The sequence below is a fragment of the Rhinolophus sinicus genome, linkage group LG13 (genome assembly GCF_036562045.2).
Source record: "Rhinolophus sinicus isolate RSC01 linkage group LG13, ASM3656204v1, whole genome shotgun sequence".
NCBI classification, from domain to species: domain Eukaryota; kingdom Metazoa; phylum Chordata; class Mammalia; order Chiroptera; family Rhinolophidae; genus Rhinolophus; species Rhinolophus sinicus.
In genome coordinates, this window is record NC_133762.1 from 6,847,017 (window position 1) to 6,871,257 (window position 24,241).

The 24,241-nt window shown below is 42.5% G+C and overlaps 1 long non-coding RNA gene across 1 annotated transcript in view; it reads left to right on the forward strand.

The window, feature by feature from the left end:
- Positions 1-8,553: 8,553 nt before the first annotated feature.
- The window catches only part of LOC141568187 (uncharacterized), a 34,803-nt gene continuing 19,115 nt past the window's right edge, over positions 8,554-24,241 (forward strand). The window contains exon 1 of the long non-coding RNA XR_012491230.1: positions 8,554-8,731. This is a non-coding gene — a long non-coding RNA (uncharacterized LOC141568187). The remainder of the gene's footprint in view (positions 8,732-24,241) is intronic.

Genomic DNA, 24,241 nt, shown 5'->3' on the forward strand with positions numbered 1-24,241 from the left:
GATTCAAGATAGGAATCCCAGAGGAGAGCAAGAGCAGAAAAACAGCGCAAAGCTGTGAGACGAAGAGGAAACGCAGGAGGGACTTAAAAGTGGTATCTAAGCAGAGTGCTTGGCATGTAACTTGGGGAGGAAAAAGATGAGGAAAGAACGTCGGAAATGAAAAGGGAGGGAAATGAAAAGGGAGGGAAGTGGAGAAGAACGTGAACATGTAGACCATTTGGAAGGTGCCCTCAGAAACCAGAAATGCTGCCTGGAATGTGTACAAAACATATTACTGTGTAAAGGGAATATAAAATTGGGGGGGGGGGGATAGGACAGGAAACACCTGTGGAGAGAAGGGTGTGGGAGAAGTCAAAGCCACACCTAGAGCAGAAGATTCAGGCAGATGGATGGACATCATTGCGATGAGAAGAGAAAATAGCATCAATACGTTTCAGGCAAAATGAAAATCAGGGAATGGGAAAAGGACAAAAAAAAAAAAAAAAAAAAAATCCAAAACAAAAGAACCCAATGTTCGTTTTACAAGTTGCTAAATCATAATATAAATATTGACGCTTTCACTATTAGACCAGACCGATATTTCCTGAACATGTCTAATTAACAGCCCCTCCTCTTCTTTATTTTTAAGACCATGTTTAATATCTTGGGGAATTATCATTTTATTTGTAGACTAAGGTGGGCCTTTTTCTGCCCCTAAATTCCATCCTCCCAAATGATAGTGGGTTATCAGTTTTGAATGGCGGGTAATAATTCTTCTCATTCTTGCTGCTTTCACCGTGCCTGCGAGAGGTATGTGCGACCTCTCCCAAGGTCTGAGCTGGAAATCCGGACTTGTTAGACTTTCCCTACCTAAGTCTCATGGGATTTTGCACGTTGGCTTTCGAGACTCTTCCAGAAGCAAATGCATGAGCTTGGCATCCTGATACTCTCCCAGGTACTTTGACTGCCCCCCAGATTTTTCTCGCTTACTTCCTTGGTTCTTAGCTTCCATTCAGAAAGCAGAATGTTCCAACTAATTGACCTCCAAATAGTTGAGACATGATTGTGCTATTGGCACTAATATTGGCATCGCATAAAAGCAACAGAATCAGCCCGCAGATTATACAGTGCAGAGGCCCTTTAAAGAAACAGTTAATCCAGAGATTTGGCTGCATATTTTAAGGGCTTTTTCAAATTTTTATCATGCACCTATGCTCATCTGATGTTTGTAACGGGGGCGAGCATATTGTTTGTCAAATGATAGTGAACCGTAGTATGAGAAAGACACGACAACCTACCGGTCAGGTCGAAAAGGCCAGGAATTCAGCCATGATCAAACACATTCCTTTGCTTTCTACAACTCTACAAGGCAGGAGTGTCAACTCACAGTGGAATTTACGTGGTTCTCCTCAAGTGAGTTTGATAGAGGCACCTCACTGGGGATGTTTCTGTGCCTTTTACTTTATGCATCTTTTTTACAATAAACCACAGGCCGAGCCTTTAAGCAGTGCAGAAATTAAAGTTGGCCTCTTGCTGTGAAGTTAGCTTCTATCATCCAATGTCTATCTCTATTCCCAACAGTTACACCCAAGATGAGTCTATGAAAGGGCACTTCATGCTCTTTGCTTCAGTTGCATTAAAGGAAAATAAAAGTTAACACTAAACTGGTTTCCAGGTGAAGACAAATAATAGTGCCACTTTGTGCTACATTATATGGGGCATGGCTTTCATACCCCCGACCCATTTTTTAATGAAAATTTTACTTTGAGAAATAAAATTGACTGTGAAAAATTTTAAACATGGGAGTTGAAAGAATCATCGAGACTCCACAGTGAACATGTTAGTCTTCTTGGTTGATCCTATATCTTGCCATCTGTCCATCCGTCTGGCCAATCAGTCATCCAGTCCTGTTGCTTTTCTGATACGTTCCAAAATAACTTGCAGATACTCAGCCCTAAACATCTGAGCACGAGCATCCCTCACTAGAGTTCACTTTGTTTACAGGACTTGTTTTGAGGCCGCTACAGCATCATGTACAAATTATAAGTGCACTTTTTGATTTATTTTGGTAAATACGTACACATCTACATAACCCAAATGACTGCCAAGATTTGGAATATTTTCGCCAGCCCAGAGAGTTTCCTCATGTCCATCCTAGCCAATTGCTGCCCCATTCTCCCGTGGATAACCATTGGGTTGATGTTTTTTTCACCATAGTTTAGTTGTGCCTGTTTTAGAATTTCATATACATACAATTATACCATCAAAAGTGTCTTGGGTAAGGCTTTTTCACTCAGCATAACGGTTTGGAGGTTCGTCCATGTGTGCCTGGGAGGTTGATTCCTTTTATAGAGGAGCGGTACCCCATCGCATGCATATATCACTGGGCAATACTGTCAGCGGGACAGAATATGTGCTACCAAAGAAATCCCAGAGAAGTGTTTCTAGGGTGATGAGAGGTTGCTGGAGGGAGGGATATTTACCATTAAAAGAAAAGAAAAAAAAAGCACCTTTAGGGAAGGACATGAGAACTACCTTCAAATATTTACAGTAGAGGTGAGCAAACTTTTTAGCAATGGGCCAGGTAGTAAATATTTTAGGCTTTGCTGGGCCACTTGGTCTTTGTCACAACTATTTAATTCTGACCTTGCAGCAGAGTGAGAGCAGTCAAAGACAATACATAAATGGAGTGTGGTTATGTTCTAATAAAACTTTATTTATGGACACTGAATTTCATGTGTCACAAAATATTGCTCCTCTTTGATTTTTTTTTCTGACCATCTGAAAATTTGAAATTCCTTCTTAGCTTACGGCCCACACAAAAATGGTCCATGGTTTGCCAACCCCTGACATACAGGGCTGTCAAACTGCAGGAGGGATAATTATTATTCTGTTTAGAGCTAGTGGGTAATAAGAAGACTAAAGGAGGCAGGTTTTGCTCAGAAAACTGAAGATCTTTCTATCCAGCTGTATTGAAATGGACTTTATGTCCTCGCCCTGTTTCTGCCCCTGTCCCCATTGGTAGAACGGGGTTAACGGGACAGGTTCCAGAGCTAGTCCGTTTAGCTCCATTCCCCAGCTCCTCCCTGTCTCGCCGTGTGACCTCCTGTGACTTTTTTAACCCCTTCCTGTTTCTACTGATTCACACAGAAAATTAGAGGCATTATCAGGATTCCATAATTGAGTGTGTAACGAATCCTAAATACAGTGCTGACTTACAATCAGTCCTCAGTCGGCTTCGCACAGCCCAGCACCTAGTAAGTGGGCAGGAAGTACTTGTCATTATTACCCTTAGAATCACCATCACTGTTATTATTCTTACCACCGAGAGGCTGAATAGGCACGTGGGAGATGTTGCCGAAGGAATTCCTGCTTTCAATGGCAGGCTGAATGAACAGACACTTAGACGCTCTCTTGTTCTAAGGAACAGTCAGTGTTCTCTTCAATTGCGTGCCTGAGGCATCAACCCCGAGACTCAACTGTTGTTGTGGTGCGAGAAGAAATGGCAGATATTTCAGTCACTAATGTGGGCGGGTCTACACAGCAAGGTAAGAAAGTATTCTGTGTCTGCTGCTCTCCCCTGCCCTTGGATCTTGGACTGGCCCCTCAGGGCACTTTATTAACGGATGAAAGGTCTTATGTGGGAGCTGACTGGTAATGCGGCTTTCGTTGACTCTCCCTAGGAGAATGTGGGAGATGGAAGATCTTTGCTTTGTAATGGGAAATGGGTCACATCAAAGCATTATGCAAGGACGTGGCTCTTCCTGTGACTTCTGCTCACCTACTAGGTGCTGCTAAAGAACTGGAGAGCTGTGGGTTTGGGTCTGAGTGTCATGTGACTGTGCCCGAAGCCCCATGGAAGGAAGGAATGAAGGATGCAGACCTCCCTTTGCACCTCCTCACGCCCAAGTTATAAGCCTTGTCCTGTGCCGCTGTCACTGTTTCCTTGGTCTCCGGCACATGTGCTGTCCCGTCTGCTTAGCTTTCCTGGTGCTGGGTTACTCCACAGTGGTTTTCTTTGTTAGCTGGCTGGAATGGTGGCCGCTCCGTCTAGGAGTGGTCAGCACGATGTGAAGTCACGAAAGAACTAGAAGACCCTATGGAATCGTCTATGGCAACATTTTCGTTTTCCGGAGGATGAAACCAAGTCTCAGAGAAGATGGAATCTCATGAAATCCTCATGGCTCCCATTCTGATGCTCTTGTATTACACTGCATTTGTTTTTGTCTATAAGCAGGATCTGATATGGGGTATGTGGGGGGGGGGGCAGATGGACACAAATCCCACATTCATGCCTGAAATGATGTAGAATTCGGGCATTATTTCCACATAAAGATATACCACCACTGGGATAATATTCTCTAGTATAGTGAACATTCTCCAATGACATTAATGAATATTAAATATTAAAATCTAATCCATTTTTAAAAACCCTGTTTGGGGATGTCTTTATTATTTCATGTACTAGAATCTCAAAATGTGGCACTGGTCTCAGCCTCTCTGCAACTCCAAAAAACCAGCTGATGAATAAGTGAAGCCACAGTATTTAAATAGACGTGAGTACGTGATCACACGGTCATGGGGAGAAGAGCTGGTAGAGATGCAAAGCAATGTGTCCAGACAGACCTCCACGGGCAGTGGTGAGCGGTTGGGAAAAAAGTCCACATGGCAGACAAGGGAGGATAATAGAAAGGAAGGAAGGTCCGGCAGCGGGAAAAGGGGGATGACGGGCCACAGCCACGCCCAGGAAGTGAAGCAGGCGGCAAATGAAGAACTCTTCGGTGGGGTGAGCTGCCCAACTTTGACAACAATGGAAATCAGGGGGATCCCCATGCCGCCCCCACCCCCCGCCAGTGGCACATCATTTAGTAAAAACTGTCCAATCTTCTCATGGGCTTTTGGAAGCGTGAAAGGATCTGAATTGACTTTGACTATTTTCCACCTTGACCCAAAGATGGTTTCCAGCACGAGGTGTTCCAGGTTGCACGTAAACAAGGTCCCGAGACGTATTCCTTTTAGGAGGAAGGATTATTGCCTCCGAGCAGACTTTCTGAACTCTGGGGAGTTGCTCACTATTACTTTGAATGCACACGGATTCTGCTTTTTATAGCATCGTGTAAAGTGACACACTGACATGAACTAAATTGATGATTGACCCAAATTCCTTTTAAAAAAATATCACATCTATAAAATTGGAAAACCATCTTAGCCCTTTGTATAAGATACCTATGCCAATGACTTGTTCATTTAAAAGATACTTATGCTAATGGCATATTCATTTAAAAAGAAAACACTTCAGAGGAGAATAAAGAATTGTGCTCTAAAACCAAGTTAAAGGTATAAAATTTGTTTATCACAGTGGAGGCTCCAAGATTGCACATGTCCGTTAAAGGTATTCAGTGCAGGGTCACCGAAGGGTCTGCAAGAGACAGACAATTAAATGTCTGTTTTTCCTTTCAAAGTCCTGTCCGTTTCCTCCACCCTCTTCAAAACACCTTTAAGGAGACATATATATCACGAGGTCAAAGTAAAACAAAAACTAAAACCCAAAAAAAAAAAAAAAAAAAAAATGAAAAAGAGAAAAGAAAAAAAGACTTAGAACAAGGAGAGTTTTCTTTTACTATCCAATAGTCATGTGCATTTTATATACCCACCATTATCAGGGGAAAAATAAAGCCCAGTGTCTGATAAGATATGCTGCAAAGTAGAATAATATTCCATTTTGTCACGATGTCTGACTTAGGCAGCAAAAAAGCGACCGCATAAAATCAGTGATTCCCCACTGTGGAAGAAAGATGGCTTCAAAGTTGCAGCCCAAGTATTTGTTTAGAGTGGGGAGGATCAGGACTTTCTGGTATTTACAGCGGAAAAAACAACAACACGGGGCCTATCTTTGAGAAAAGGAATGCATGGTTCAACTGCCTCAGCTTTTGTCCTTAGCAACCTGGACTCCGAGGCCACATTTTTTCCTCCCTAAGAAGCAAGTGGGAACTTGAAAAGTATGTAGCATGTCGTGAAAAGGGAGCAGTGAACTTTGCCCAGGTCTGCAGCCAGCGCTGAAATCTGAACCTTTAGGACTGGTGGAATTCCCCCCACCCCATCCTTCCTTTCAAATCCTTGTACATCCAGAGCCTTTTCAAAGCACCTTGGTCTGGAGGCAGAGTCGCCCCACTCCTAAGAAAAACCCGTTCTCTAAGTAGTTCTGGTGTCCTTAAGAAGGAAAGAGGAAAAACAAAAACCAAACGTTACATCCAACTCTGCGATTATTATCATATTTAACCTTGCTTTATATATCTGGAGGACACGTAGAAAACTTTTTTTTTTTTTTTTTGCATTCATTTGAAAGCTAGTTTTCAACATTTCTGAGATTCCCCATGTAGAAATGATCACTGGTTGGGGAGATTTCCCTTATGATGTAGGGGAGAGAAAAACAACAAAACAAAACACAACAACAAATCACAAAAGGTCCCAGCGTTCAGGCTGTAATGCAGTATGAATCTTTTCACAAGAGCAAGTTCCTCAGTAACTTGAGCTGTGTTCGTGCCTGAAATTCTTTCACATAATTGAAGATTAATTTGATTCCCTAGATTGTTGAGGGCTGTTGACAGTGGGGGGGCTGGGGTGGGTGGAAATAGATTATTCAAATCACAAAGAAGTAGGTGTGCTCTAAGTGACTGTTCCATTACTGCTCAGAAATGTTTGCCTTGCTAAGTGTTCGCCAGCCCTGGTGCCCCAGGTCCGTGCCAGGAGGGCGGGGAGCGCCCTGCCAAGGTTCAGAAAGCAGGTGAACCTCAGAGAAACCGAAATATTTTGTCAAGAGAGTTCTATGTTTTAATGGCGCCTCCAGAATCCATTAACACCCGAGCACTGGATCTGGCCTTCTCGAGTGTCTAATGTAAACAATATGAAAGTCAATAGTGGGGGACATTCCAAGATGGCATTAACACGATTGATTTATTGGTGGTTGCACAATGGGAGGTTATCTTTTGTTAATTGACTCAGTAAATACGCTCTTAGGTGGCAGGGGGTGAAGGGAAAGTAGCTGGTGGAGGAAAAGGTGAGGCACCTGGATTATAATGTTTTCAACTCCCAGCCTGTGCTGTTGCTAAATTCCAAATACCGCTTCCGCTGCCAACCTCAAACACGGCTTAGCAATGAAGTCTGCCCAGAGCTCAGCATCCGGCCCCCACGAGGGGAAGACTCAGAGATTGTGTATTCTTATCAAGCATGGAATATTTTGTTAAACTTTGGCTTCAGGAAGATTGAAAACCTAGTAATAGGAGAGGGAGGGAGAGAGGGAGGTGAGGGGGGGGGGGAGAGAGAGAGAGAGAGAGAGAGAGAGAGAGAGAGAATACACAGGGCTTATTTACAAATCTAGAAACAGTGGGTAACTGGCATGCACAGTGCAAAACTTGTAACCACTGAGCAGTGAGTGCATCATGGGGAAAATACACTGTTTGCTGTTGTCAGATAACACTTCTGCAGAAAGGTTACTACAATTTGATAGTAAAATTATACTATAGAGGTTAAATTTGGGAGGATAGAGGGTGAAATCCCTCCTCCCCAAAACAACCAACCCTTTATCAATTCTGGGCAATTCCCAAGATTTTTATCAACTGGAGTGGGATCTCCAGGATAGAAATGTAACATTTTGAACTAGTCTAGATCGATTTATTTCAGGACTTTTAAATTTTCATCAGAGATAGTTTAAATATGTAAAGTTTCACTATTTATTCCTTTCCATCTTCTAGAGCATTTAAGAGACATCAAGTTCTTCTTTCAAGCTGGCTTTCCCTCTTTCTTCTTAAGGTTATTTTTTTTTGTTTTGATATGGGAATTATCTAACCTCTGACTTTCCTCTTTCTCTGTCCAGCTACCCCCAATCTCTTCTGGCCACTGGCTGTACTCTCTACAGGGGAGTCCAGTATACATCAAGTATACCCCAAAACCGGTACCAAAGGGCGTTCCCTGTCCCCTCTGTGAACCTGCCCTAGATGCCCCTTTAACCATCTCCCTTCCAAACTGTACATAACCCCACCCCACTGTCCCCAAACATGGAGTCCGCCTTACATCTCCATTTCCATCCTGTAAGATGTCAAGTCTTATAGATTCTGTTTCTTTTATTTATAGTTTAGATACTATGAGCTTTGCCTCTCAACTGGAAAAAAACTGGCCCAGGGGTTGGCACATGGTAAGTGTTCGATGAAAGTCTGTTGAATGAACACATTCGCATGGAGTGACTGAACACATATCGTGCCTTCTATTTTAGTTTTCTTCCTGATAATCATTTCTTGATCACATTATTTCAGAGCTCAGAAGCTCTCTGTAACTACTTATTTCCTGTATTAAGTGTCAGCTATTCTTTTCAAAGCACCCACAATTTTTGCTGTTGTTGTTTTCTCTTCTGCCAAACTCTAAGTCATCCTATGCCCAATCCAAAATATTGCGCAGTTTCTTGTGAACTCTTCATATCACGCCACCTCTGTATCTTAGCTCATCCTTATTTCTTCAACCAGAATGCTCAGCGCTCTTTTCCAAGTTCAATTTCTGCAGGTTCCTAAGGCCCAACTCAAATGCTACCCCGCCCTCCATGGAGCTATTTTTGGTTCTATGTGCCTAAAATGGATGTGCGTTCCGTGTGTATCATACAGATTTCTATACTGGATTTATTCTTTCCTAGCAGAAGGAAAATACTTGGGAGACAGCAGCTAAATCTTCTTTTTCTGCCTGGATTCTCGATGCCTCATAAACAGTAAGTACACAGAGCACTATCATTGAATGACACCGATTTTTATTTCTTTCTCATTATTGCAATTTTTTTCTTTCTTTTTTGATTGCATGTTGTTGTTCAGCATTGAGTGTGTATGCGTGTATGCGTGCGTGTGTGCGTGTGTGCGTGTGTGTGTTTGTGTGTGGTTTCGCCATTTGTTTGCCCAATTAGCTCCCTTTGTCTTGAAATGCACATTTGTTAAACATTACTTTAAAGCCATCTTTGGGATGAACCAAGGTATGGGAGAAAAGCTCCTTTGGTGTGGACCCAGGCAGCTCGCTTCGAGTTTACCCAACTTGTGCTCTTTCCACACCCCTTTCAATGTCTGGGAATTAGTTCCACTTAAGTTCCACTGAGCCCAGAGCTCCGTGCAATTTGAGATGCCAACTCCGACACTGGGGGCCACGTTTTAGAAGCCTGTGGTCATTCTGGAAACAAAGGCACTCCTGTTTCCTCTTCTCAATAACAATGAAGACATCAGATTAATAGAATCTTTAAATTCTGAAATGAAGCTTGCAGAATAGTTTGTGTTTGCATTAACACAGAGAAATACTTTCTGAGACATAAAGGTTGCCCAAGAAGGAAGAAAGAGGAGAGGAGAGGAGAGGGAGAGGGAGAGGGAGAGGGAGAGGGAGAGGGAGAGGGAGAGGGAGAGGGAGCCTATGAATCGCTTATGCTGGCAGATTTTTGGGAGAATGGCGTGTGTCCTCTGCAGTGTTCTGGCTTTGGAGCTACTTGGCAGGGGAGCACTCTGTGACTTACTCGGGAGAGGCATTTCCTGGGCAAGGAATCCCCTGTGTTGCAGGGCCAGCCTTTAGGAGGCGAGGCAATGGGGAGGGGGGAGGGAGGTTTCTCGGTTCACATTCTAGGGTTCACTGAATGAATGTAATGTTGTTGCTAATGGGCTTTAACCACAATACCTATCCCTAACCTTGTCACCAAAAAGGAATCCTACATGCCTCCTTCTTCAATGCCGTCTGCCTGGTAACGATGCAGAAGTCTGTTCTCCCAATTTTCTGAGTGGTAATCCTAGAATTATCTTGGCTCAGAAATAAATGAAGAACTCGTGTACGGGACTCAAATTTCCCTACAGGGGTTGTAACTGAAACAAGGATTAACTACCAGGACACAAAACCTCTCAAGCAGTGGACGTGTCAATTGCAAAACATTCGATCGTAGAAGGCCCTCCGTCTTTCTCTGTTCTGACGCGTGAGATCAAGTTTGGGTAGGGAATACAAAGCAAGGCAATTTAGCTCCTTTAAAGGCGTGCGAGTTGGGAAGGACAGAGTTATATTTAGTTCCGTGACAGTCTCCCCAGGAAGCTCAACCAAGCAGGCAATTAAATGGTAAACGGCGCGCGTGTGTAGGGGTGTTCGCAGGAGGAGGGCAAATTTGGGGAGATGATAATGTAGGCCTTCGAAGAGAGTCTGTTAGGGAAAAAGTAATTCCTAACAGTTGCAGAGAGTCATGCAGATAAATGCCCTACCTATTGCTCATCAGAAATGTCTCTTCTGCGGCTGTGTAGACAGAGCCTGCATTAGCTAATTGCTTATGCTTCAGCCCCCCCCCCCACACACACATACAGTAACAATATTAGTAAACCATCTGCCATTTATGGAGTAACTACCATATACCAACACAATGCTTCACTCTATTACATCATTTCGTCTGACAGACGCGCTCTGAAAAACAGATAAGGGGAGGGTTTAACCCCAGATCATATAGCTGCTAAGTGGCTGAGATAGATTGGAATCGAGTTCTCTTTCTGACTCTGCTTTTAGGTGGTTCTCTAGCCTATACTGTTGCCTGCCGCACTGGCATTTCATGGTTTTAAATTCATATATGAGAGCACTCTGACCTTTTTGGAGAAAGGCATAAAACACACACACACACACACACACACACACATCATACACATCATATATATATGCGCGTGCTTGTGTGTGTGTATATATATATTCTACACCCAAATCTACAACTTAAGTGGAGGGGTATCCTTAAAAAAGGAATAATGAGGGACTCCTACTTGCATTTTAATTTATATCCAGACCTCCTGGAACTGTGACTTGTTCTCCTCTTTAAAATCACTCAGTTTCCCTTCTTTTACTGACGGTGCTCCCTGGAGGCTGTGCTGTGCTTCTGCTACTCGATGTGGGGTCACGGGGGTGGGACAGAGATGAGCGAGATCGAAATATGCCAGGGAAGGAAAGAGCGGGGAGGATAAAGTGGCATAGAGCCAGGTCTTGGTGGTCGTTTCTTCTTTTTTGCATGGCAGACCTAAGGCACACTGAGCTTGCCATCTTTGAATTGAAACTTCTGGGTAAATCAGGTAGAAGATGGTCAGTAATTCTAAGTGGAAACGGTGGAGTTACACGGTGGTAAATCATTTGATTCAACCTGAACCAAGGATTCTTCTTCTAAGAGTTGAGTTAAAAATCCCAGAGCATTTTCTTTCTTTTTTTTTTTTTTTTTTTACTTTTTCTTTCTTTCTTTTTTTTAAATTTATTTTTTAAATTTATTGGGGTGACAATTGTTAGTAAAATTACATAGATTTCAGGTGTACAATTCTGTATTACATCATCTATAAATCCCATTGTGTGTTCATCACCCAGAGTCAGTTCTCCTTCCATCACCATGTATTTGATCCCCCTTTACCTTCATCTCCCACCCCCATCCCCCTTACCCTCTGGTAACCACTAAACTATTGTCTGTGTCTATGAGTTTCTGTTTCTCATTTGTTTGTCTTGTTCTTTTTGTTGTTTTTGGTTTATATACCACATATCAGTGAAATCACATGGTTCTCTGCTTTTTCTGTCTGACTTATTTCGCTCAGCATTACACTCTCAAGATCCATCCATGCTTTGTTCACAGCTACCCTTTTGGTGAGATAGGAGAGAATCAAGGATTGCATTTTGGAAGTCAGTCTGTAAATTTGAAAGCCTAGCTCATGTTCTTTCATAAACAAAACAGCCTATGATTAAGAAGTCTATTTCCCTGAATGATATAGTTGTTGGTTTAATGCCATTTATGAAGAAAGGAGTCAATGATTATTTGGAAAACTTAGAAAGAAACATTCCAACGAGGAAGGTCTATCAAGGTTTTTCTCGAAGTACGCAAAGGAATGTTTAAAATCTTTGTGAACCTCTTTGGGCCTAGGTAGACGAGATCTCCTCTCGGGCCCCGCTGAGCTCTAAAATTCTATGAATCTAGAATAACTGTACTGCCTTTCGTTGCTGGGTGGCTCCCTGGAAGGACGTGTATGAAGTGGTCAAGGAAGCAGAAATTAGCTGTTAAGCCCAGATGTGGTTGTAGATACAAAAGAAGAATCTTTCTTTCTGCCAGATCAAAGCGAAGGCCTGGTTAGATCTGCTCAGGTTTGAAGCAGATGAAGAGGAGAAAGAATACTGGGCAGCAGCAATGGTGGTGTCTATAAAAATCCAGGCTCGTTGCAGAGACCCGGGAAGCAACCCTCAGGGGATGGCCCTGCTGCCATTTACCTGGGATTATTTAGGCAATTCGTGACTACCTGTGAAGGGGGGGGATACAGTGGCAAACTCAAAGAGCAGATGTGGCACAATCACATTGATTGGCTTGGGAATATTCCATGTGACTCTCCCCCTGGAAATTTGTCTTCCTAATTATGTTTTGCTTAGCCTGATATTAAAAATTAGTTGGTTTCCCCAGAGTAGCTCTGAAGTTAAACGACGGAGGGAGTTTCTTGAAGGAGCATGCCCATTGAAATAAGGAAGAGGAAACATTTTCTGGTGCTAATGTAGCCAAAACAAACAAACAAAAAAAACACCACACCCACTTTTTTTTTTGTATTAAAATAAGCACTTTTGAGCATTTTCCCAGCCTTTACATATTGCCCTGCACATGATAGGACCAGAAATATTTGTTGAATGAATACAAGCTTCTTCTCAGGAAAGACCTCATTCTATAGCACTGGAGGACTAGACGAGCTTAGACTTGAAATGTTACAATTAGGGGTGGTTTGGGCATCTTGGGTCCTTAGGCTACACAGTTGTCCTCTGTCCCTTCTCTAACTTTAAATTATTTTATATTCTAATATTACTTAGGTATATAAACCCTTGAAAGTAGGCTCAAGTTTAAGTTCACGGCTCTGAAGCAACCGCAAATCTAAAACAAATTTACAGATTGAACTGAAAAAACAAAATGACAAACACAAGACTGAAATGAACAACACTGATGTCACATGATGGATGACGGTTTGCTAACATTAAATCGCCACTCATGGCATTGATATTGTACCAACCGGTATGCTGAGGAGGGTTGGATTTTAGAATGGGGCGTCAACAATTTGAGTCCTTTTCTCTACTTAAACAGCAAAGCTTCGGTCCACACTACACACTGAAACATCATTTGACCTTCACTTGGCATAAATCCATAATTTACTCACCAGGGCACATCCAGGTTTTGTGGAACCTGAAGACTATACAATGTGGGGGGCTTTCTTTAATGACAAGATAGTGAAAGCAAAGGGCCTCTAGCGCCCCTCCAGGGCCTTGGAAGGGAGCTTGTGCCCTGGGACAACTTTTCCCAACCTGCCTGATGTCTCAGAGCTGGAGTTTTGAGCACAGCCCCTGCGAATTTACAATGCTTGGGCCCCCCAGCTGGTCCGGCTCCTGGCCTGAGGCCGAGGTGGCAGGACCTGTGGACAGGTAGGACCAAAATGAACCTCCGGCCAGCACACCTCCGGGGACCAGGGGGGCAAACAGAACCCAGACACCGGGATCTGTGAGCAGGTCTGTTGTGAGTCAGAGCTGGGAGCCATCGCACTGTGGACATGGACCCCGGAGAGGCCTACGGAAGGCGACGGAAACCAGGGACAGGAAGAACTCGGAGCCAAGACTCCAGCTGGCAGGCCGGGGCAGGTAGTAAGCGCAGGCTGAAGCTTGTCTCACGCTTTCCTTCCCTGGTCGGACTCATGTCTACAGACTGTCTGGGGGCTCGAAAGTGCTGGGCCTGAAACCCTGGAGGAGGACAGGAAGGGGACATGGCTCTTTCTGACTGGGGAGATTCTGGAATTATTTTTACCAGAGCTGATTGGAGAATTAAATACGATAGTCAAGAATGATCCTGCCCCACCCAAGGTCTCTTCCTTTTAAGGCAGGAGACTCTTCTGAGAAACACTCACAGAAGAGAGCCTACAGGGTGCAAGTATTCAAGGCGCACAACTGAATGAGCAGAGATCCAAGAAAACGTTTATCTTAGGAAACCTTGAGGCTTGTCATCAAAAACCCCACACTTTCTATATCCCGCCCTAATGTGGTCACTGTAAAATTCAAATGAAATGATACTTGTATGTGAAAATGTTTTCTAACTGTAACAGGGATTATAACCCCTCGTCTTTCCAATGGAGGACGATATCCTCGATTTCCAATGGATTTTTGTCTCACCTGATAATTGTTTTAGGTGAGATGATCTCACACAATACTTTTTTGGGTTTCCTTCCTATTTTGTTTTCTTTATGTTTTTGTTCCTTTCCTATTTCTGGTGAAAAAAGTGATGCCACTGGAAATTTTATACCAGAAAAAATATTTTTAGAGAAGGGCGGGTTTCTCAGATTTAAAAGAGAACTCTCCCCCGCCACCCCCTAACTCAGAGCTGTTTGAGCTATTAAGTAAACCTCTTTATCTAATCAGTGAGGCCTCTCATACAATACACTCAACTGATGCTTGGGCAGAATATACATTGCCCATCACGTGAGGTCTTATCAGGTATAACAGAGAGAAAGAATTCACCACTCTTTTATTGTAAAAGGATAGCTGTGGGCTCATTTGTTTCCCTGAAATATGGGGGGGGGGGATCTGAAAGCATATGAAGTAAACAGGTTGTTTTGTCCAGGGAACCGTCTCTGAAATAGTTAGCAGGGTTCATCTGATGACATTAGCCAGTAATTTCCATGATGTCAAGGGCATGCTAGCGATCGAAGAGGGATTAAAGCCTCCTTGCACAGCCAAACATTAGTCAATTGACCTGACTTGGCAGGCGGCTCCTCCAGTTGGCACCGTCTCACCACCGAATCGTACACAATCCAGGTTTGTGATGTTAGTTAGGCTGCTTTCACAGGGGCCAGAAGACGAGAGGGAGGCGAGGTGGGAGGTTTAAGGTGCCACAACGGCGTGGCTAGACCTCCAGGAGAATCTACTCAAGACCAACTTGCCGTCAAGAGTCACCGAAAGATTAAAGCATTAAGGAAAAAGTTTTTTGTTCTGGTTGTTTTTTTTTTTTTTCAAGAATGTTTCAAAAATGAACTGAGTTTCTGTTTACCCTCCTTCTGCCCACTCCCAAGCTTTCCAGATACGCCTTTCTTTTAAAACCTTTTTAATCTCTCATGTGATTATCAACTCTTCTGTTAAAGGAGTCAGATTTGCCCAGGAACGTCACTGAATAAAGATGAGTTTATATTTTAAAAAGGAAACAGCTGGATGGCAAAAGCCAGAGAGGGAGGCAGCTCTTGTTTCATTAGTGAAGGGAAGTTCGCAGGCTCAGAGAGGAGAACTGGGCCGGCAGCCATGGCGGGGAGAAGAAAAGGAAACACACGATCATAAAGCACTAATCATGAAAAATGAAAGTGAGAACCGGCCAAGAACAACAAGCAATAAATAGATTTGGAAGGGGGGAAAAGACCAAGAAGGATGCAAAGCCATGCTAGGGAAAGGGGCAGCGAGAGCATGTGGTTTCATTTGAAAAAAAATTAGTAATTCTGAAAATCATTAAAAAAGGCCTATGGAAAATGTTTTCAGATAACTTTTCAGACCCGGGTTTTATTTCTTTTGTGTCATTTCAGAGCTGATTTCAGTACATGGGGGGAAAGCAAAATAAAACGAGAGGGAGAAACTTAATGTATAATGTGCCAGAGTGGTTAGTTTCTTTCTGTTTTTTCTTCTTTTAAATTTAAAAAAAAGTTTTCATTTCTGCCTGATGGTAGGAAAGGAAGCAATTAGTTTGGCTATGTAAGGTCAAAAACTACATCCAACCTGATAAATCAGGGGTCTCTACGAGAAACTCAGACAAATTTTAGCCTTAATTAGAAATATCATATATAACTGTTACCTATGCAGTGATAGCGTACATGCCTATTTGTATGTAATGAGGGGGTGATGGTTTAGGACTCACAGGTATATTTCTAAATATTTTCCGATGACATTGGCGTGGATTTAAGTAGGACCTAGAGGAAAACCATACCCTGGTCTGTCCTTCAGCTGGAAACCTGCTCAACACACTAAAATATACAAACATCACCAGCCGTCCAGGCAATCCTAGAGAGAGAGCATTGCTTAGAAAAACTATTTGAAGTTTTACATCAGTTACAGACAACACCTTACCAACGAATGGTGTTGGTCTTTCATTTGTGGAGGGGGGGGGATGCTTATTAGCTTTTTTCTTTTTAAATTAGTTTTTAATGGCAGCATTTGTTTAAGAAGAAAAAAAGTGCTTGGTGGTGGGTTCTCTAATGTACATTAATCTTGTTAATGACACAACAGTTCATGGTTGGCGGAACAGGACTTTCGAATCAACCTGATTTTTCTCCCCTCCCCTCCCCTCCCCCCTCCCCCCTCCCCCCCCTCCCCTCCCCTCCCCCCATTTTTTTGTGTGGTAGCTCTACTTGGGAAATAAGGCCAGGGAACTCACGATACATGAAAAGTGCATGAAGACAAGGGTACAGGATTTCCTATGATTTTATGTTGTTTTTAATTAGGAAGCGTATTGGCAACAAATGTGAACATGTGGTAGGATGTTTAGTTGTAGCCAAATAAATGTTTTCTATTACAACTCCGAATTCCACGCCTAGTCAGGACCCATGCTGTTCTGCTCAGGGCTTACAAAATCCCTTCACAACCGAGGGCCAATTTTCTGTTGGCTCACGGGGCAAAACCACTCCTCACCACCTACATGTTTTTCTGAAGGGTCATCTCAACTCAGGGTGGAAGTCAAAGATTGGAGGCTGGTGGCCTCTGTTCTTGGAACTGCTTTTGGCTGGGTGGCAATGAGTGGCCCTTCCTAAGCATCCTTCGTTTGACCTTGGAGTTGGAACTGGGTGTCAAGGGCATAGGCAGCCATCTGTACCGCCAGTTCCCTGGCCTTATTTCTCTTACTTTTTCACTGCTGAGCTTGAGAATTTCCCACACACCCTTGTACATAGCTAACATGACACAGGAGTCTCCTGCTTGAAAACCAACCTCACTTTTTAATAGGAGGGAATCAATGAAATTCAGGTTCCGAGGCGATCTTCAAGGATTCACTCACTGTGTTATGAACACATCGCCTGGGACTCTTTAGCTCTTTCTCAGGTCAGTGCCTTTACACATGCTAGCCCCTCTTTCTGGAACATTCTTCCTGTAATTTTTACACAGTTTCTTTCCATGTGTCCCCACTTCTGAAGCTTTCTCTGATTGCACTATCATTCTTCTTTCTCTTTGGAATTATTTACTTACCTTTGTTTTTTGGTCTATTTTCTTTCTCCCCCTCTAGAATGTACATTTCAAGAGAGAAGGGATTTTATTTTGTCTTCACGACCATGCCTCGGTGCCTAGGAGTGTTGGGGACATAGAAGGTGCTCAATAAATATGTTCACTGAACTAATATGTGTACGGTGGGGTTTTTGTTACTTGTGATACACCCATGTGTAACATTTTCAAAGCCTTGGATATTATTGAACCTTTTTTCTTCATTTTATATTTAAAACTCCTGTTATTCTTAAAAAGAGTCAGCCATACGTCTAAATTGCCTTTTCATTATAAACAATCCCATACAGGATAGAGGAAAAAAATAATAATAATAAACAAGTGAGAATGTACAAAATAGCTTTCACTTAGTAAAAGGGGATTTTTTCTACATCCTTAAATGAAGATCTTTTAACCAATACAGCAGATCCTTCATAAAGCATGAAATGAAATGACTGACCATCAGAACTAATTTTGAGAAGAAAAACTGTCATCTCTAAAGCAGGAAAAATCTCCATGAGACTTTTAGTGTAAACTAATTATTACATTAAGTAAAATCACTGGAGTATACCAGCACCTTCAAATGTCTCCAGGACAGACATAGTATCTCACAATAGTCGCCCTGGGAAGATACTGTCACGGGGAGAATGAAATCGGTGTAATAGTTATCACTTAGTTTTGGTCCTGAGACGTATAAAGAGACCACTGGTGGCAGATCACACGTACAGAAGAGGTGTCTGTTAATGTAGCATAATACAAGCTGGCCCTTGGAGGCCGGTGGGTCATAAGCTCAGCGGAACTTAAATGGAGATGACATACCCATTTATTCTGCTCTGCCCCTCAATCTATTCCAATGTTTCTTTTCACTCCCTCCTCATCAAAGGAAGTAGAAAGTATTTTGAGTATAGTGCTTTTTATTTTAGGTTATTAGATTATTTTCCCCATGTGGGTAACAATTAAGACCAGAACGAAACCCACCAGAAGACTCAAAAGAACAGAAATACCATGGAAGAACTCATGTTCCTTTGAACAACAAAAAGCTCTATATTTTGGGGAGGCACGTTGAGAACCCAGGCTAAGTCACCAGGATTAGAGAAAGTCTAGATGCTATTATCGTATTATCATGTTGAATGGGTATTTTACTGGGTAACTTTATACACATTTGTGTGTGTATATATATATGTGCTGTATATATGTTTTGTATATAAATTGGTGACACTGTTTAGGCAAACCCCAACCTTGTACTCAATAAGCTTATAACCCAGAAGATTATAACTGGCCGTTTATGAATGCCTTTCTCGTACTCCCTGAAGATAAGGACGGCCACCTTATTTGCTCTATTCCCTTGTGCCCAGTTTGTGGAATGAATGAATAACCCTTAACAGGCACCTCTCTGCGATTCCTTCCACACACTCTTCCTAGAGATATGAATCAAGGATAGAAACTGGTTCAGAATACTGTGGGTCCTCAGAAATATGTCACTAGACAGAAAAGTCCATTTCCGCACAGTCTGTCGTGGTGATTTGCGCCCTGGCTCAAGGCGGTGATTCACAGAACAGAGGTGGGAATCAGATTTCTTAAGAGTGATGAGTATCAGACCACAAGCTCAGCAGATGTCAAATGTCGAGTACAACTGGGAAGACACATCAACACGTCCCCAAATGGCTTGCATGTTAGAAGCTGTACAACCTCCCCTGCTCCAATTAAATTGGAGGGAAATCTTTGCTTTGGCCCAGTTCCTTCCTCTGGCCTGAACCTGCCAGAACCTGGATGGTCTGCTGTCCCTTTGGAATTGATAATGAGGTGAGAGAGAGAGAGACAGAGAGAGGTACAGCCCTCAGGAAGCATGTCACCCCTACTTAGCACCTTTCCCAGGATGGCAGCCACTGTTGTTTTATTATGTCCCTGATCAGCTGTCACTATTCATAAAGTAATCACTGCCATTAACACGTCAAGCCTCAAATCATCTGCTATTGCATGGCACACAATGAGCCATTGGTTGCAAGCTAAGCAGGTGTCACTTAAGAATTGACAGTACTACAGTAAAGGTGGGAGGTCATCATGGTGAAGGAACATGCCACATCAAACAGTGCTATTTTCTGATGTACTACAGAGCAATGGGCAATGGTCTTCCTTGCTCAACTTGCATAAGGTTAAAAAAATATCATTTGAGATACTAAACTTGATAAGTTATGGAGACAAAAATGTCATGGAAATTCTCGACGATAATAGCATCTAGATTGTGAATGGACTATTGCATTAAATTTGCAGTCAAGTGTAAAACTTTCCTGAACAAACCTTCTGGTCCCTCAAATCTTCATCTGACAAGCATTTATTGAGCACTTACTATGTGACACTGACCCAAAACGTAAATCTGTGACTACTGGTTATATTATTATTTCCCAGGGGCAGGCATCCTGATAGAGTTGAACTTGACTGTTTCACAATGACTTAGTAATTTTAATGTAAAGTTAAAAAAATTGTTTGATATTTAGGTTGCATCAAAATGTCGTAGCTCAAATCATTTTGTCAGGTTGGCTGCTCCTCTCTCTGCGCTGGCTCAGAAGGAGAACAGAGAGGATGATTCTCAGATTCTGCCCTCAAGGCATTTACAGCCCACTGACTGGTTTAGAATTTCAACACAGAAAACGGCTAATGGCCGGTAGAGTTTGTACTGAATGTCTTTCTGCTTCTGTCAACAATTTTTTGTTAAGGCACTATAGATTCAAAATCAAACCAAAGAACAGTTTATCATGTCTCCCTGCCAAAGGGAAGAGGAACCTTGGGGGTTCAAGCTAGCCTCCAAGCTGAGTTGGGCTGGCTACAGGTTTGGAAGTTTGGGAAATGACAGGAGATACCTGGGGACACGTTATCTGGAGGTAGGTGCCTGTTAAGGGCTTCTGAAATAGGGTTGCGCTCACACTGCCTGAGCCATTTATGGGTAAGCAGGAGGCTGATCGCCTCAAAGCACGTCAGCAGGTTTAGACAACTGAGGTTGAAGACCCTTCTTGATAAGTAAACTTCTTTTAAAAAAGAACATATATATATATATATATATATATATATATATATATATTCATATCTATATATGAGTACGAATATATATAATATATACACGTACGCATATATTTCAAAAAGAAGATACAAGTAATATACACATATATATGAATATATACACACACATGAATATATGCATATATACCTATGTATAGATCTTCTTTTTGAAATCTTCAGGAGAAAAATGGAGAGTTCCTGGTCACGTTGCCATTTGCTAACGGTCAGGATGAATCACTGTCCGGAACACAAACCTTAAGCTTTCCAGTTCTGTTTTCTAGCCTATCCCATCCCTTCCCCCCACCACCCCCCCCCGCCCCCATGCTTGGCAAAGTCTCCTTTTTTCTCCCTCATAGACCCTTGGAGTCTCTGCTGACTCCTTGAAGCTTCAGGAGATGCAGCAAATGTTAGTTCAACACAGAGGCCCCAGCTCTAATGTATAACATGGAGAAACCAGAAGACCTACCCCAAAGGGTTTTGGGGGTGATCAAACAATAGACTACTTCTAATATTATAAATTAATATAATATGTTATTTATCAATAAAACTTATAAAATGTAATATTTCCTTGTTATCACATAATATTTACACATATTATAAAACAGTGGTCAGTTCCTGCCCCGGACGGCCTGGCAGCAGTCTGGTTCCCATCTTTGGTTTTTCTGTGCCCTCAGTGCCCAGCTTTTGAGGGCTCTGAGCCCTCTATATGCCTCTAATAATTTTCCTCTTTTGCTTAATTTAGAGACTAAGTGATAGACTAAATGTGCAAACACAGGAGAAATATCCATTTATGACTGAGCTCAGATTCCCAGAGAGCATTTTCTCACTGAACACGTACTTTGAAAGCACATACTAACTAGGTACCAGGCACTGTTCCAGGCACTAGAATCTGTGATAGACAAAAGCAAATATTGAGAAAAAGAGATGTTCTAACATTGGTTGTTGGATGTTCAGTAACTAATGTCTAATGACATGCATTCAACCTTTAAGATAAGTTTATACATGATCCTCTGTGAGAGCTTTTGATACATTTTTAAAATAATAAAGTATGAGAATATTAACAACAAGCCAGGTGTATTTTTACGAAAAGAGTTCATCCTGTGGAAAAGCAAGTCGAGTGTTGATTTAAATTTCTCAATGATCAAAGTGTTAAAGTAATTTGTTTTGAAGAGAGCCATCTATAACACATCTCCATATAAACAATAAAACCTGTAAATGTGTAATAGACAAAGAACAATAAAACTATCAAAATAATGTACTTTCTTTATACCAACTCTATCCATTAATTTTTTACAGTTTTCTACCATGTAACATTACTCTTCACAAAAAAATGGCATTTTAAAATGAGATGGGGCTGGCAAAAGAAATGGGTAGTTAATAGCAAGAGGGTTGCAAAGCTGTGCTCTGCTGGATGAGGGAGAAGGGAAAACAGAACTCATTTGGGGCTTTCTCTGGGCCAGAGGCCATGGTCCATAGCCCTTAAAATGGTGAGCAATGCTCAGAGCGAACGATTTTTAGATCTTTATTTTGACTATTTGTTTATTTTCTCTAAAAAAAAAACACCCCAAAAATCAAAGCACAGCTATTTGAAATAATGAAACTCACCTGGATGTAATACTTTATAAGCAGAACTGTGAATTTCACACAAACTAAACATTTAGAATTCGCCATGGGTTTTTGGAGGGTTGTGTACTTTTTACATTCAACGTGATGATGTTCTCGCTCGAGGCAGCTTGGTGCAGGGGGAAGGATGTGGTGTTACATGCAGTGGACGTGAGTTCTAATCCTGCCACCACGCACTGGTAGTACCGTGACCTTAGGCAAGTTATTTGAACTCCACGTGACTAGGGTATGACCATTCCCTTCTGCCACCTCCATCCTTGATTCTGATTTTTTCAATTAGGAAAGGACAGCTCACTTACAACTGGAGGTCATAACAGTATTATTAAAAGAGTCCTGCTTAAAACGTTTAATACCCTTTGATATTAAGTGTCAATTAAGTTAAAAAAATACATGCTTGCAACATCTAAAAAAAACAAGATTGAAAGGTTGCAATATTTTACTTATGTTAGAGTAAAAATCCATATTGGAGTTCTATGTTTGGAAAATAAATCATCTGGGATACGAATGCTTTGTTTCTCCATTTAGTTACCAAACACTGAGTGCCCATTAGATGTCTGGCCTGATGCTAGGCCTTTAGAATACAAGGATAAACAAGACACGACTGCCAAGTTCAAAGAGCTGGAGTCTGGGGTGTAGATCACACACAGAGACCCACACGCAGGGAATGTAGGGGTACAGGGCCTCATGGGGGCGCTGGGGGAGGAATCTGACTGGTGACAGGGAGGCTTCTCGGGGGAGGTGCTGGCGTATGGATGTGATGCCTTAAACATGGGTTGGCATTTTCTTGGTGGATGAGGCGGGGGAGACTGGAGTGAGTCAGAGGACATTGCAGGAAGAGTCAGGAAAATCAAAGGTATAGAGAGATACACTCACACGGGGGCAGGCGGGGGGCGGGGGGTGGGAGGAAATACCAACAGACAGTGCTGTGGTACCCAAGGCTGGAAGCAAGCAGTAATGGGAATAATGCTATTGGAGACACAAGCAGAGGCCAGAGCCTGGAAGGTTCATTTTCCAGGCTGAGCTGCTTAAGCTTTATGCAGTAGGACATCAGAAGTTCAGACGGAACTGAAATGTCTCTGCCCAAATCTGTGTGGAGAACAGCAATTAGGGTGATCACGGCTGTCTAGTCACTGGGGCTGTGGCCGGGGGTCCAGGGACCGGCTGTAAGGGCGGGAGCCGGTCAGGGCTGTGGGATGTGTGAGCCCGGGGACGTGGGGAAGAGGCGAGAGTGCAGGGCGACCCCCACCTCAGAAGCATTGGTTCCTGACGCGATGCTCTCTTCTGAGACAGGGAATCCACAGACATGAATGCTTAGGCAGTTCGTGAAACAGTACACAAAAGACGGTCTGATCGTGCTGTGGGTTCCTTAAGACATGGGCCATGACTGTGGGTTTTTGGATACCTCAGTGCAATGTGGATATGGGAGCTGCATGTACCACTTTTTCTGGTGCGTGGAGAAGGCCTGCCATGGAGACGTGATGGAGGTGGTAAGTTACTTCTTTGTAACTCTAGTTTTGAGGACAAGTCATTTTAGCTGTTGGGACTTCTTGGTCCCCATTGATAGAATGGGTAGATTTGACAAATAATCTCTCAAAAAAAAAATTATTCTAATTTTGATTAGTTAGAAACCAGTTAATGTGGTAGCCACCATTTTTGGCAACCCCTACTTGTGCAAAAGGTCCCCCCAAATTTATGAGGCATTTAATGCTCAGTGTCATAAAGGGGTTTTCGTAACTCTTACAGATATCCTTAGCTCCTCCTCCTCAGAAATTGCTTGCAGCTCTTAGATGCTGTCAGTAACCCCCAAAACATTTGTTTCCCCTATGTTCGAATTCTCTTAACCAGAACTTGCCTAGACGTAGCATAAACTTTCACCCGCAAAGCTTCACCTTACTTCCCTCCGCGAGCTGCCCAAAGCAAACAGTGGGCCTCTTCTGGAGCGGAGGGTTCTAATGTGAAAGGTGCCTTATAAATAAAAGTGTGTTTTTCAAATCAGCACACATACCAAAAAATGTATTTACTTAGTACACCTTAATGGCTTTCCAAGAGCCATTAGGCTCAACAGAGTGAATATCATACATTACCAAAATATGCACAATGCATCCTAAAATAGGCATTTGACCTGTAAATACAATAAATAGCACAGACTAATTTCTCTTTGAATTCTCCTTCACTCCTTTTGGTTAAGTAATTTTCTTAGCTCATTTTAGAGCAAAGGGATAGGTTTCTTCCCCCCAAGTTTTACCTGTTTGCTTGCTCTGTTCCAAAGCTCAAGGAATAACAGAAATGTATTAATCTGCTGAGTGGTCCAAGTGAGGGGCATTCTACCTGGTGAAGACCTGTT